The 16,374-nt window shown below is 42.7% G+C and overlaps 2 non-coding genes across 2 annotated transcripts; one reads left to right on the top strand and one right to left on the bottom strand.

Moving 5' to 3' along the window:
- The first annotated feature begins 459 nt into the window (after positions 1 to 459).
- Positions 460 to 542, top strand: TRNAL-CAG (transfer RNA leucine (anticodon CAG)). Its single transcript has one exon. It is a non-coding gene; the product is annotated as a tRNA-Leu (tRNA).
- A 208-nt stretch (positions 543 to 750) lies between these two features.
- TRNAL-CAG (transfer RNA leucine (anticodon CAG)) lies at positions 751 to 833 on the bottom strand. The gene has a single exon. It is a non-coding gene; the product is annotated as a tRNA-Leu (tRNA).
- Between the last annotated feature and the right edge of the window lie 15,541 nt (positions 834 to 16,374).

Raw genomic sequence — 16,374 nt, 5'->3', positions numbered from 1 at the left:
CTTGCGCTACCCCTGATTTCATTTAACTTGCGATACCCCTGATTCAGAGACCTATAAGCCAAAGCGAGTGTGCGGATTTGTCTGCTTTGTGCCGTAAAGGCATGAGGGCATGTATACAGAAATGTAAATGTATACAGACATGCAAATCAAAGCTGATGTGAACAGTAAATTCATGAGTGCAGAATGAAAGCCTGTCGGCAGCACGAATGCACGCAGGTGGGAGTCCTCTGTTTCTTCGCCTTTCAGACTCTCCAGCACACCGCGCGCGCCCTCTGCTGCTGCCCAGACGGGTTTCTGTACCTTCGCGTCGCATTTCGCTCCTCCAGTTGCAGCAAAAACTTGTATCTAGCTCCTCCTAACGCTGGGCGGAGAACAAAACCGCAGCGCCTGACGTTCGCCACGCATGCGCACACTGGAACTATTTCGAAGGGGATCGCTTGCAAGGTACCCACAGCGGTAGTCAGGATGGCCGAGCGGTCTAAGGCGCTGCGTTCAGGTCGCAGTCTCCCCTGGAGGCGTGGGTTCGAATCCCACTTCTGACAAGCTTAGATGTTTTTCGTTTTTCACGAATGGCGATGTTTGAAATATAGATACTATGCCCTGTGGATATTAATCTTTTTACAAAACAAGTATTTTCTACTTATGACATGTTATTTCCTGTTGACTTATTTTGAAATGTAAGAGTCCTCTGAAACCGCAAGGCCATTCTTCAGTCATTTGAAGTGAGAAGAAGGTAAAAACCTAGGATACTGTCAGAAGTGGGATTCGAACCCACGCCTCCAGGGGAGACTGCGACCTGAACGCAGCGCCTTAGACCGCTCGGCCATCCTGACTTCCCGCGAAGAGGTGTTCGTGGAATTCTATTTAAGTTACTATTGGTGGGACGTGGCTTGGGAATTACTCAGATAATTCTGAGGTCTTTCACAGCTCGAGATCCAGCCACACAGGACCTCGTCATCCACAATCAATAACCACCACACTGCCAAGACTTATCGTTACCCTTAAATTAGTTCAGTCTTTTTGCTACTTACATGTTTTATTTTTTTATTTTTATTTTTTTTTCATTTATTTTTATTAGTTGTAGGCTAATTACAATATTGTAGTGGTTTTTGCCATACATTGATATGAATCAGCCATGGATTTACATGTGTTCCCCATCGTGATGCCCCCTCCCACCTCCCTCCCCATCCCATCCCTTTGGGTCTTCCCAGTGCACCAGCCCTGAGCACTTGGACATGCATCTAGCCTGGGCTGGCAATCTGTTTCACACTTGATAATATACATGTTTCAGTGCTATTCTCTCAGATCATCCCACCCTCGCCTTCTCCCACGAGTCCAAAAGTCTGTTCTATACATCTGTGTCTCTTTTTCTGTCCTGTATATAAGGTTATTGTTACCATCTTTTAAAATTCCATACGTTTGTGTTAGTATACTGTATTGGTGTTTACTTTTCTGGCTTACTTCACTCTGTATAATGGGCTCCAGTTTCCTCCATCTCATTAGAACTGATTCAAATGTATTCTTTTAAATGACTGAGTAATATTCCATGGTGTATATGTACCATAGTTTCCTTATCCCTTCATCTGCTGATGGGCATCTAGGTTGCTTCCGTGTCCTGGCTATTATAAACAGTGCTGCGAAGAACATTGGGGTACACGTGTCTCTTTCAGATCTGGTTTCCTCAGTGTGTATGCCCAGGAGTGGGATTGCTGGGTCATATGGCAGTTCTATTTCCAGTTTTTTAAGGAATCTTCACACTGTTTTCCATAGTGGTTGTACTAGTTTGCATTCCCACCAACAGTGTAAGAGGGTTCCCTTTTCTCCACACCCTCTCCAGCATTTACTGCTTGTAAACTTTTGGATAGCAGCCATTCTGACTGGCGTGTAGCGGTACCTCATTGTGGTTTTGATTTGTGTTTCTCTGATAATGAGTGATATTGAGCATCTTTTCCTGTGCTTGTTAGCCATCTGTATGCCTTCTTTGGAGAAATGTCTGTTTAGTTCTTTGGCCCATTTTTTTATTGAGTCATTTATTTTTCTGGAATTGAGCTGCAGGAGTTGCTTGTATATTTTTGAGCTTAATCCTTTGTCTGTTTCTTCATTTGCTATTATTTTCTCTCATTCTGAAGGCTGTCTTTTCACCTTGCTTATAGTTTCCTTTGTTGTGCAAAAGCTTTTAAGTTTCACTAGGTCCCATTTGTTTATTTTTGCTTTTATTTCCAATATTCTGGGAGGTGGGTCATAGAGGATCTTGCTGTGATTTATGTCGGAGAGTGTTTTGCCTATGTTCTCCTCTAGGAGTTTTATAGTTTCTGGTTTTACATTCAGATCTTTAATCCATTTTGAGTTTATTTTTGTGTATGGTGTTAGAAAGTGTTCCAGTTTCATTCTTTTACAAGTGGTTGACCAGTTTTCCCAGCACCACTTGTTAAAGAGGTTGTCTTTTTTCCATTGTGTATTCTTGCCTCCTTTGTCGAAGATAAGGTGTCCATAGGTACATGGATTACTCTCTGGGCTTTCTATTTTGTTCCATTGATCTATATTTCTGTCTTTGTGCCAGTACCATCCTATCTTGATGACTGTGGCTTTGTAGTAGAGCCTGAAGTCAGGCAGGTTGATTCCTCCAGTTCCATTCTTCTTTCTCAAGATTGTTTTGGCTATTCGAAGTTTTTTGTATTTCCATACAAATTGTGAAATTATTTGTTTTAGTTCTGTGAAAAATACCATTGGTAGCTTGATAGGGATTGCATTGAATCTATAGATTGCTTTGGGTAGTATACTCATTTTCACAATATTGATTCTTCCAATCCATGAACACGGTATATTTCTCCATCTATTTGTGTCCTCTTTGATTTCTTTTTTTTTCTTTTTGATTTCTTTCATCAGTGTTTTATAGTTTTCTATGTATAGGTCTTTTGTTTCTCTAGGTATAGATATACCTAGATATATTCTCTAGATATACTCCTAAGTATTTTATTCTTTTTGTTGCAATGGTGAATGGTATTGTTTCCTTATTTCTCTTTCTGTTTTCTCATTGTTAGTGTATAGGAATGCAAGGGATTTCTGTGTGTTAATTCTATATCCTGCAACTTTACTATATTCATTGATTAGCTCTAGTAATTTTCTGGTAGAGTCTTTAGGGTTTTCTATGCAGAGGATCATGTAATCTGCAAACAGTGAGAGTTTTACTTCTTTTCCTGTCTGTATTCCTTTTATTTCTTTTTCTGCTCTAATTGCTGTGTCCAACACTTCCAAAACTATGTTGAATAGTAGTGGTGAGACTGGGCACCCTTGTCTTGTTCCTGACTTTAGGGGAAATGCTTTCAATTTTTCACCATTGAGGATAATGTTTGCTGTGGGTTTGTCATGTATAACTTTTATTATGTTGAGGTATGTTCCTTCTATTCCTGCTTTCTGGAGAGTTTTTATTACTTATATGTTTTAAAGGAAACTTTGTAGCCTACACAGAAATGGAAAATTAGTTTATCTTGCCATCAACAGGAAATAACTTTAAAAATAAATAACAATGAAAATGAAACTATATTATTGGATTCTAGTCACTTGCCAACGCTGTGACTAAGTTTTGACATTATTTTTAATGACTAAAATTACCTGAATGGGTCTAGACTATTGTTGGGCCCCTGGGGGGAAGTGAGAGGAAGTTTGGAGGATTCTTTTTGGAACAGAGTATTATGGAATTTGCATGGACTCCTCCATGGTTTGAAGCCATGGGCAATGGGATTCCATTCCTCACGGGATTAGGTGAAGCCTCATCAAGAAAGAGAAAGTTGGCTTTTAAATAAACTGAATGAAGGAAAAGCTAGAGAATGTTAAACTTGGAGAAGAGCCCATTTATCTGCTTACAAAAGCCTGATGTGTTTAAGGGGTTTGAATTGTGCCTGTTGATCCTTGCTCCAAGAACTGAGGCTTGATATGGACGTGAAACGGGTGGGTAGTTACCACAGAGGAAGTTTTCCACAGAAGAAATAGCTTGCTGAAAAGAAAATAAGCCACCTGTGTAGACAGTGACATCCCCATCACAGGAGGCATTCAAGACAAGGCTGGACAGTCACTGGTGGGAAAGCTGGTGAGGGCATTCGACAGTCCCCATATTAGTTTCTTATTGCTGCTGTAACAAACTGCCACTAATTTAGTGGCTTAAAACCACATCATTTATTATCTCATGGTTCTAGAGGTCAAAACTGTGCCTCTTCTAGAGCAGTGGTCCCCAACCTTTTTGGCACCAGGGACCAGTTTCATGGAAGAAAAACTTTCTACCGACCAGGGGTGGGGGATGGTTTTGTAATGATTCAAGCATATTACATTTACTGTGCACTTTATTTCTATTATTATTACATCAGCTCGACCTCAGATTGTCAGGTATTAGCTCCCACAGGTTGGAGACCCCTGCTCTAGAAAATATCCATTTCCTTTCCTTTTCCACCCACATTCTTTGGCTTATGCCCTCATATCACTCCACTGTCTGCTTCTGTCTTCAGGATGCCTTCTGTGCCCCTGACCCTCCTGTCTAACCTCTTTTTTGTTAGAAAACGCCGCGGGAAAAAAGAATCACCTCTAAGGACCGGTGGTGAAGGCCTTTATTGGGCGGGCGCTCTCGGGCAGATCTCCCGGGGAGGGGCGGGTGAGCGAGGAGACAAAGGGAGTCTGCGAGGTATGAGAGGTGGGGAGAGGCTTTATAGCCAAGGCCGGCCGTCCAGGCCAGGTCCTTCCATATAAGGAAGAAAGCGCGGGCTACAGCGGCGGTGGGTGTCCACGGGCTCTGTGTCGGTTTCTGATCGGACCAGGCTGCAGGGGGTGGGGGGGTCGGTCCCCGGAAGTTTAGCCAGCCTCCGGAACTTGTCTGCGGCACTTTTTTCCGGGGCATGCCTCAACATACCCGACCTTTCATTTTTGTCACCTAAAGCAAGTGTGGATGCCCAGAGCACAGTGAGGCCAAACACACCTGAAGGTCAGTTTGGAGCAGGGAAAGATTAATGGCAAGGGCCAAGCAAGGAGAAGAGGCGGGTCATGCTCAGAAGGTCCGAACTCCTGAAAGGGATCCAGGGAAGAAGTTTATACAGACACATGAAGGGTGGGGAGGGCTGCAGGGTGTGTAACCTTCCTCTGATTGGTTGGTGGTGAGGAGACAGGTGGTGTTCTAAGAACCTCAGTCATTAGCATTCTGGTTCCAGCCAGCGAGCGGGTGCTCAGCTTGAAATTACCATCCTCCACCTGGGTTGGGCTCTTAGTTCCCATAGAACTCAGAGATGTGTGTCAGGTTGTTACATCCCCACCAGGAGGAGCCAACAGCACACCCCGAGGCTGTGCTATGGTTTCTTTCTGCATTCCCTCACTCTAATTACTGTTTGAATCAGAGAAGGTCTTGGAGGCTGAAACCTTTTTCCTACAAACAAGAAACAAGCGGGAGAAAAGAGAGAAATTTTGGGGGCAAAGAAAGGCCCTTGCATCTGGGGAGGGGCCCATAGGATTCTACAGTTTCAATTCCTCCTTTTCTTTGATACGCCTCTATCTTGATGGTCACAGGTGTTAAATAGAGTGATCATCATCAATTTGGCTGAGGAACTTGATTTCAGGGGAACTCAGTTTTATTACAAAGATTATTTATTTAAAATATATGTGCATAATAAAATGTTTCTATTAAAGTCTCAGAGGCCATAGAAACATCAGGACCTGTAATTATCCCTGGGTGGTAGCATTTATTGTGATATTTTTTCTCATTGGTTACCTGCATGTGATATTTATATTTTGAACATGGATTATTTGGGTAATTCTTTTTTAATTAAAAAAAAACTGTCAGGAGGACTTTCCTGGTGGCTCAGTGGAAAAGAATCCTCCTGCCAATGCAGGAGACACTCATTCGATCCCTGATCCAAGAAGATCCCACAGACCTTGGAGCAGCAAAGCCCAGGCACCGCAGTTATTGAGCCTGTGCTCTAGAGTCAGGGAATTGCAACCATGGAGCCCTCCTGCCTAAACTACCAAAGCCCAAACACCTAGAGCTTGTGCTCTGCTGTAAGAGAAGCCACTACAATGAGAAGTCCACTCACCGAAACTAGAGAGTAGCCCCCAGCCTCTGCAACTAGAGAAAGCCCATCCAGCAACGAAGACCCAGCAGTCAAAACATAAAAAATAATTAATTAAAAGAAAAAAAGTTTTAACTGTTAGGAAAATTGGAGAAGAATTTGAAAAAGACAAAAAGATTCCTGGATGTTCTGTCAGAGGAATATTAGGTGGTGTCTACAGCTGTTCTATCTATTACAGAAGCCACTAATCACTTGTAGCTACAGAGCACTTGGGATGTGTTATCATCTTAAAGCAAAAAAAGGAATGCAAAATATCTCAATAAAAATGTTTATATTGATTACATGGCTTTTGAGGTGTTTTCTTTCTCTTTTTTTTGCTGAGTCTGACAACTTGTAGGATCTCTGACCACAGATTAGAACCTGGGCCCCAAGAGAGCATAGCCATTGGCCCACCAGAGAAATCTTTTGGCTACATGTTCAAATAATAATGTTTTTAATATATTGGGTTAAATAAGGTATATTTTGGGGGGAGTCACATGTATTCAGGTTTTTTGAGTGTGCTCCTCTGTGACTTCTTATTTTTTAATTTTTTTTTTAGGTAAGAAGTGGATTTATTCAGATACAGAGAGAGGCACACTCCACAGACAGTTGGGGCCATTGCAGAGAGCGAGTGTGGCTTGTTTTTTAATTTTTAAAATTGATTTATTTTAATTGGAGGATCATTGCTTTATAATATCGTGTTGGTTTCTGCCATACATCAACATGAATCAGTCATAGGTATACATATGTTCCCTTTCTCTTGAATCTCCCTCCCAATTCCCACCCCATACCACCCTTCTCTGTTGTCATAGAGCACTAGGTTTGTAACTTACCACCAGCAATAAGTTTTACATATGATAATGTACATGTTTCCATGCTACTCTCTCAATTCATCCCACCTTCTCCTTCTTCCACTGTGTCCACAAGTCTGTTCTCTATGTCTGTGTCTCCATTGCTGCCCTGCAAATAGGTTCATCAGTGCCACCTTTCTAGATTCCTTATATATGTGGGTTTTTTTCTTTCTGACTCCACTTTGTATAATAGGCTCTCATTTCATCTACCTCATTAGAACTGACTCAAATGTGTTCTTTTTATGGCCGTGTTCTTTTTATTCCTTTGTACATATGTACCAAAACTTCTTTATCCATTCATCATACTGTTTTAATTGTTTAAAATTTAATTGATAAATTTGCAAACAAATCTTATCTATAAAATGAAATTGATTCCACCCTTGGTAGAAGCCAGTTCTGCATCTATGAGCAAATTCACTTTAGCATTGCTGATTGTGACAGATATGTACATGTATGTGTGTATGTGTACATACTTACACTAGACAAACTTCACCACCATCCATCTTCAGTACTCTTTCATCTTGCAAAGCTGAGACTCTATACCCATCAAACAATAACTTTCCATTCCCTCCTCTCCCAACCACCATTCTATTTTCTGTCTTTATTAATTTGACTATTCTAGATAGCTCATATAAGTAGAATCATGTAATATTTCTCCTTTTGTGACTGACCCGTTTCATTTATGATAATGTCTTCAAGGTTTGGTTCTTTCTAGGTGACTCAGTGGTGAAGAATCTGTCTACGCTGCAGGGAACATGGGTTCAATCCCTGGGTCAGGAAGAGCCCCTGGAGAAGGAAATGGCGACCCACCCCAGTACTCTTGACTGGGAAATCCCACGGACAGAAGAGCCTGGCGGGCTACAGTCCATGGGGTTGCAAAGAGTCAGCGGACAAGAATAAGTGACTAAACAACAACAAACTTCAAAGTGTTATTCATAGCATGTGTCAGAATTTCCTTCCTTTTAAAGGCTGAATAATATTCCATTGTACATCTATACTACATTTTGCTTTTTACATGTATACTACATTTATCCATTCATCTGTCCATAAACACTTGGGTTGCTTCCATGATTTTAAAAATAATTTTATTTATTGATGCATAGTTGGTTCACAGTGGTGTGCCAATCTCTGTTGTATAGCAATGTGACTCAGTTATACACATAAATACAGATACATATTTATATATTCTTTTCCATTATGGTTTCTCACAGGATAGTGAATATAGTTCCCTGTGCTATGCAGCAAGACCTTATTGTTTATCCATTCTAAACGTAATAGCTCAGCAGGTAAGGAATCTGCCTTACTCAAGAGACCCAAGAGACTCGGGCTTGATCTCTGGGTTGGGAAGATCTGTTGGAGAAGGAAATGGCAAACCACTCCAGTATGCTTGCCTGGAAAATTCCATGAACAGAGGAGCCTGGTGGGCTACAGTCCCTGGGGTTGTAAAGAGTTGGACATGACTGAGCACAGCACAAATACATAATCCTGAATACTCTCATTTTAAAGTCCTTCATCACACCTGCAGAATCCCTATTGCTAGAAGAGGTAACATTCACAGGTTCCAGGGATTAAGAGGGAACATCTTGGTAGAGTGGGCATTGTTCAGCTTGCCACAACTATGTCATATAAGACTCCATTTATATGACTTTCTGGGAAAAGCAAGGCAACAGTGACAGAAAATAGATCAGTGGTTGCCTGGAGCCAGAGTGGAGGTCATGAAGGACCTTCTTGGAGTAATCAAAATGTTCTAGATTTTAATTTTGGTGGTGAGGACTTTCTTGGTGTACCAGTGGTGAAGACTCCACCCTTCCATCCACCTGCCAATGCAGGAGCTTCAGGAGAATGGGTTCAATCCCTGGGTCAGGAAGATACCCTGGAGAAGGAAATGGCAACTCACTCCAATATTCCGGCTGGGATAATCCCAGGAAAGAGGAGACTGGAGGGCTACAGTCCATGGGGGTTGTAGAGTTGTACATGACTTAGGGACTAAACAGCAGCAGCAACAGAGTCTATATTTGGTATAACTTAGTGTCCTCCCCTGTTTGGGGTACACATATCTTAGCCAAGACGGAATCCAGCACAGGAGCCTATTATAGGTCGACACCACCTATTATGGGGTGGCATCACCAAGGAGCCTTTCTGCAAGTGTGTAGTTGGGAAGGTCTTCTTGACCTCATGAATGAGAAATATGTGGTCTCTATCTTTCATTCAAGCAGGATTCAGCTCTTCCTTGTTCCTACCATTATATTTATGTTGGAGTATATTTCCACAGGGGACAGACTCAGCTGCTCAGCCTGGGGCCTCAATAGCAACATAGAAAAGTGACTGTGGGGAGGGGGGATCCAAAATATAAAAGGAGCTCCTAAAAAAAAAAATTCACAAACTGGGCTGCAATGTTGGAGGGAGCACAGAACTCCCCAAGACTGTTGTCACTTCTGCAAGGTTCAGGGGGTACTCCAAACCACCCTCAGGTGATTCAATAGTTCATTAGCTACAAGGTGTCACAGAATGTACTGCAAGCTCTTATACTCATTGTTACAGTTTGTTACAGCTAAAGTACACAGATTACAATCAGAGGTGAGGTGATGGAGATGTTCTGGAATTAGTGGTGATGATAGTTCATGACAGTGAATACACTAAAATCACTGAATGATGTACATTTTAAAAGGGTGACTTTTGGCTTCCGAAAGTGGAACATCCATTGTCCTCTCCCCAGGGAGTCATGCACTTCAGGCATTCCTTACCCAGCACTGATGTGTGACAGTCCATATGGAGTACTGCCAACCAGGTAAACTCACCTACCACCTGGGGAGCCACAGCCTTTATGGGGATTTCATCACCCAGCTACAGGTTGATGGCTCACATCATCGAGCTCAGTTTCCAGCTCCTCCAGGTGGAGCTGCTTGAACTGACAGCCTGTGCCTCCACCCCAAACCACACTGTTAGACTATCTGGTGTGAGCAGACCCTACCCTACAGAGGTATGACATTTCAAGGGAGATTACTTCTCAGAAACTGAGGGAAAATGGCCAGACCCCTCTTTGGCCTAATTTTCAATTCTTTACTACACAGAAGGCAAATGATTCAAACCTTAAGTTCACAGAAAAGGAAATATGAATGGCCAATACTTGTCACCACCAGCTAAATATTAGGAAATACACATGGAAACAAAGAGATTTCTTCTTAAAAAAAAAAAAAAAAAAAAAAGCTCACCACACATAACCATGTGGGCTTCCCAGGTAGCTCAGCAGTAAAGAATCCACATGCAATGCAGGAGACACAGGTTTAATCCCTGGGTCAGGAAGATCTCCTGGAAAAGGAAAGGCAACCCACTCTAGTATTCTTGCTTGGGAAATTCCACTGACTGAGGAGCCAGGCAGGCTACAGTCCATGGGGTCCCAAAAGAGTCAGACATGACTTAGCAATCAAACAACAATTAGCCATGGGACTCAGGTGGTAAATAATCCGCCTGCAATGAGGGAGACCTGGGTTTGACTGCTGGGTTGGGTAGATCCTCTGGAGAATGGGATGGCTACCTACTCCAGTATTTTGGCCTGGAGAATTCAGTCCATGGGGTGGGGTTGCAAAGAGTTGGACATGACTGAGCAACTTTCACTTTTCAGCCACCTGCCTGCTCAGTCACATCCGACTCTTTGCAACCCCATGGACTATAGGCTCCTCTGGCCATGGGATTTCCCAAGCAAGAACACTGGTATGGGTTGCCATTTCCTTCTCCAGGGGATCTTCCCAACCCAGGGATCAAACCTGGGTCTCTTGCATCTCCTGCATTGGCAGGCAGATTCTTTACCATTGAACCATCAGGGAAGCCCCTTTTCAGGCATGGAATGGGCAAATAGTTAAGTTCACCTACTCTTAATGTGGGTGTTAACTAATAGGGACTTTTGGAGCAATTTGGCAGTATCTAGTTTAAAAAACCACAACTACCCTCAATCCAGTTGCTCTGTTTTGAAGACTGGATTCATTTGTGTGCAAAAAATGTAAATAAGAGGCTTAAATAATATTGAAACTACATAACTCAGATGGAATTCAAACCCAGCCAGATCAGGGACTTTCCTGGTGGCCCAGTGGTTGAGAATTCACCTGCCAATGCAGGGGACAAGGATTTGGTCCCTGGCCTAGGAAGATGCCACATGTTGAAGGCCAACTAAGCCCATGCACCACAACTGCTGAAGCCTGAATGTCTAGAGCCTCTGTTCTGCAACAAGAAAGGCCACTGCGGTTGAGAAGCCCACCTGCCACAACTAGAGAGTAGCCTCCACTCTCTGCAACTAAAGTCCACACAGCAACAAAGACCCAGAGCAGCCAAAACTAAATGAAAACACTTTTAAAAGAAAGAAAACTCCTCAGATTGGAACTTGAACACACAGGCCAGGACTCAGAACTGTTATCTTTTAATTGGGATCATAAACCTGGTTTCAGGACTTAATGAAGCTCAGGTTCTTTATGTCATAGCACAGAAGGAATTCAGCAAGAAGCAGTGATAGGTAAGAAGCAGATTTATTTACAGACATACATATTTCATAAAGAGAATGTGGTGTCTTGAAAGGGGATAGCAGCCCCAAAATATGAGGTGGTTAGTTTTATGGGCTGGGTAATTTCATACACCAATAAGTGGGAGGATTATTCAAACTATTTTGGAGAAGGGGGCAGGGATTTCCAGGATTTGAGTTACTGCCCACTTTTTGTCCTTTTATGCTTAGCCTCGGGCTTCCCTCTTCCAACAACACAAGAGAACACTCTACATATGGACATCACCAGATGGTCAACACCAAAATCAAATTGATTATATTCTTTGCAGCCAAAGATGGAGAAGCTCTATACAGTCAGCAAAAATAAGACTGTGAGCTGACTGTGGCTCAGATCATGAACTCGTTATTGCCAAATTCAGACTTAAATTGAAGAAAGTAGGGAAAACCCCTAGACCATTCAGGTATGACCTAAATCAAATCTCTTACGATTATTCAGTGGAAGTAAGAAATAGATTTAAGGGACTGGGTCTGATAGAGTGACTGATGAACTATGGATGGAAGTTCGTGACATTGTTTAGGCAACAGGGATCAAGACCATCTCCAAGAAAAAGAAATGCAAAAAGGCAAAATGGCTGTCTGAGGAGGCATTACAAATAGCTGGAAAAGAAGAGAAGCAAAAAGCAAAGGAGAAAAGGAAAGATATAACCATTTGAATGCAGAGTTCCAAAGAATAGCAAGGAGAGATAAGAAAGCCTTCCTCAGTGATCAGTGCAAAGAAATAGAGAAAAACAATAGAATGGGAAAGACTAGAGATCTCTTCAAGAAAATTAGAGATACCAAGGGAATTTTTCAAGCAAAGATGGGCTCAATAAAGGACAGAAATGGTATGGACATAACAGCAGAAGATATTAAGAAGAGGTGACAAGAATACACAGAAGAACTGTACAAAAAAGATCTTTATGACTCAGATAATCACGATGGTGTGATCACTCACCTAGAGCCAGACAGCCTGGAATGTGAAGTCAAGTGGGCCTTAGGAAGCATCACTACAAACAAAGCTAGTGGAGGTGATAGAATTCCAGTTGAGCCATTTCAAATCCTAAAAGTTGATATTGTGAAAGTGCTGCACTCAACATGCCAGCAAATTTGGAAAACTCAGCAGTGGCCACAGGACTGGAAAAGGTCAGTTTTCATTCCAATCCCTAAGAAAGACAATGCCAAAGAATGCTCAAACTACCGCACAATTGCACTCATTTCACACGCTAGTAAAGTAATGCTCAAAATTCTCCAAGCCAGGCTTCAACAATATGTGAACCAAGAACTTCCAGATGTTCAAGCTGGTTTTAGAAAAGGCAGAGGAACCAGAGATTAAATTGCCAACATCTGCTGGATCATCGAAAAAGCAAAAGAATTCCAGAAAAAAAACATCTATTTCTGCTTTATTGACTACACCAAAGCCTTTGACTGTGTGGATCACAATAAACTGTGAAAAATTCTTCAAGAGATGGGACTACCAGACCACCTTACCTGCCTCCTGAGAAATCTGTATGCAGGTCAAGAAACAACAGTTAGAACTGGACATGGGACAGAGGATTGGTTCCAAATTAGGAAAGGAGTACGTCAAGGCTGTATATTGTCACCCTGTTTATTTAACTTCTATGCAGAGTACATCATGCTAAATGCCAGCTGGATGAAACACAAGCTGGAATCAAGCTTGCTGGGAGAAATATCAATAACCTCAGATATGCAGATGATACCACCCTTATGGCAGAAAGTGAAGAACTAAAGCGCCTCTTGATGAAAGTGAGAGAGCAGAGTGAAAAAGATGACTTAAAGCTCAACATTCAGAAAACGAAGATCATGGCATCCAGGCCCATCACTTCATGGCAAATAGATGGAGAAGCAATGGAAACAGTGGCAGACTTTATTTTTGGGGGCTCCAAAATCACTGCAGATGGTGACTGCAGCCATGAAATTAAAAGACACTTACTCCTTGGAAGGAAAGTTATGACCAATCTAGACAGCATATTAAAAAGGAGAGACATTACTTGCCAACAAAGGTCCATCTAGTCAAGGCTATGGTTTTTCCAGTGGTCATGTATGGATGTGAGAGTTGGACTGTGAAGAAAGCTGAGTGCCGAAGAATTGATGCTTTTCAACTGTGGTGTTGGAGAAGACTCTTGAGAGTCCCTTGGACTGCAAGGAGGTCCAATCAGTCCATCCTAAAGGAAATCATTCCTGAATATTCACTGGAAGGACTGATGTTGAAGCTGAAACTCCAATACTTTGGCCACCTGATGTGAAGAGCTGACTTATTGGAAAAGACCCTGATGCTGGGAAAGATTGAAAACGGGAGGAGAAGAGGACGACAGAGGATGAGATGGTTGAATGGCAACACCAACTCAATGGACATGAGTTTGAGTAAACTCCAGGAGCTGGTGACGAACAGGGAGGCCTGGCATGCTGCAGTCCATGGGGTCGCAAAGAGCCAGACACACATATGCACATGCTTAACCTCAGAACTGTCCTGGAGCCTGTGGGTATGTCATTTAGCATATGCTATTGCATTAGAACAAGTGTATAATGCTGGGAAAGATTGAAGGCAAAAGGAGAAGGGGGCAGCTGAGGATAAGATGGTTAGATAGCATCACTGACTCAACACACACGAATCTGAGCAAAGTCCAGGAGATAGTGGAGGACAGGGAGGACTGTGCAATCCTTGGGGTTGAAGAGTCAGATATGACTCAGCAACTGAGCAACAAAAACAAAGTGTATAGTGAGGGTCAGGGTCTACTGAAAGTTGAATCTTCCACCATCTGGGGCATAATATCCTCAATGGCTATGTCATTCTTTAAAGGTTATGCTCTGCCCCCTTCCCTCCTGTTTCAATATAACTTGTAATGAGGAACTATTAGTAACTACTTAACTGTCTACCAATAAGGGAAAGGATACTGTAACAGCCATCCTATCAAATATTACTGTTGTGTTAATCGCTCAGTTGTATCCGACTCTTTTCAACCCCATGGCCTGTAGCCTGCCAGGCTCCCCTGTCCATCGAATTTTCCAGGCAAGAATACTAGAGTGGATAGCCATTACTTTCTTCAGGGGATCTTCCCAAACCAGGGATCAAATCTGGTTTTCCCGAATTGCAGGCAGATTCTTCATCAAATATTATATGACATGTAAAAAAAAATTAGGTCAATCTTTGTGTGTTGTTGTGGAGAAATTTCCAAGACATGTTAAGTGAAAAAAAATATCAAGTTTCAATGTATACAGTCTATTCCCATTGCTTGGTAAAAAAATTTTTAAAGCTATACACAAAGCAAGCCTGTATGTTTCCACATATTATATGGTAGTGAAAAAAAATAAGAAAAAGAAAGATCTGATGGGATACTCCAAATTCTTCTCAGTGATTAACTAAAGGTGAGGGTCCAGATTTGGAGATGTGTGTATGATGTGCAGTGAAACAAACTAAGGAAATAATTGTGCAATGAAAAATAAACCGAAACTAACCATCCCCACAGCCCCAAGCACAGGGTCAGCTGGAAAAGTGTTCGGTCAATATTGGCTGATTTTAATCAGCAACCTCCCAAAGTTGGCTTCTGGATTTTGTTGGATGACCGCCACCACCACCACCCCCCCACAGAGGAATCTTTCTGTGAATTTTTGAAAAAAAATTGGAAATCAGATGGTGTAACTACCCTCTAATGGTCTGTTTTTTAATAATAAAATCCAGGAATAATCTAGTGGTACAGTGGTTAAGACTCTGTGCACCCACTTCATGGGGCACGGGTTCAATCCCTGCTCTGGGAACTAAGATCCCGAATGCCACAGGGCACAGCCCAAACACTCTCTTAGCAAGGATTTAGGACCCAGGTGACCTGGCTCCAGGCTTCCCAGGTGGTAAATAATCCACCTGCCAAGCAGAAGTCGCAAGAGACACAGATTTGATCTCTGGATTGGAAGATACCCTGGAGAAGGAAATGGCAACCCACTCAAGTATTCTTACCTGGGAAATCCCATGGACAGAGGAGCCTGGTGGAGTCAGGGGGTCGCAAAGAGGTGAACACAATTGAGCACCACCACTGACCTGGCTTTTGACTGCCTCTTGAACTTTACCTCTCCCTTGCAGTCCAAGGGACCCTCAAGAGTGTTCTCCAACACAATTCAGAAGCATCAATTCTTGGGCACTCAGCCTTTTTTATGGTCCAACTCACATCCATACATGACTACTGGAAAAACCATGCTGTTGACTAGATGGACCTCTGTTGGCAAAGTAATGTCTCTGCCTAGTGCACACCAAACATCTGCTCAGTGCTGGAGTCCCCACAGCCTCTCCAATTATGCTCCATCCCCACCCCATGGACAACTGGCCCTGCACATAGTAGGGGCTTGATCAGAGTAGAGAGACTTTGTAGAATTAAGGAGAACTTCCCTGGTGGCTCAGTGGTAAAGAATCTGTCTGCCAGTGTAAAAGACGCAGGAGATGTGAGTGCTATCCCTGGGTTAAGGAGATCCCCTGGAGCAGGAAATGGCAACCCACTCCAATATTCTTGCCTGGGAAATTCCATGGACAGAGGAGTCTGGGGGGTTACAGTCCATGGGGCTGCAAAGAGTTGGACACAACTAAGCATGCAAAAGATGAAACAGGTGCTCCAGATGATGTGTGGAGGCGGCCTGTTTGGACAGGAGGGGAACTCACCCTGGGAACAGAGAGACCCTTTCCTCTACAACTTCAGCTGGCTCTCTGTCCCCCTGTCCCAAGAACCCAGGGCTTTCTTGGCAAAAGTGGGGGCTCTGGGTGGGCGTCACGTTCCAGCCTGGGGACAGGTTCCTTCCCACTTTTTCTGACCGGAGGCAAGTGAAATTTGTTTGGAAGAAAAGGTCGAAGGAAAAAAAAAACAGTACAGTGATTGAGTCTTGCTTGTTGCCATTTGAAAGGAATGAAAGT

This window comes from Muntiacus reevesi, chromosome 2 (assembly GCF_963930625.1).
Source record: "Muntiacus reevesi chromosome 2, mMunRee1.1, whole genome shotgun sequence".
NCBI classification, from domain to species: domain Eukaryota; kingdom Metazoa; phylum Chordata; class Mammalia; order Artiodactyla; family Cervidae; genus Muntiacus; species Muntiacus reevesi.
The sequence above is the reverse complement of the archived record's forward strand: the minus strand, read 5'-3'. Positions and strand labels throughout refer to the sequence as shown.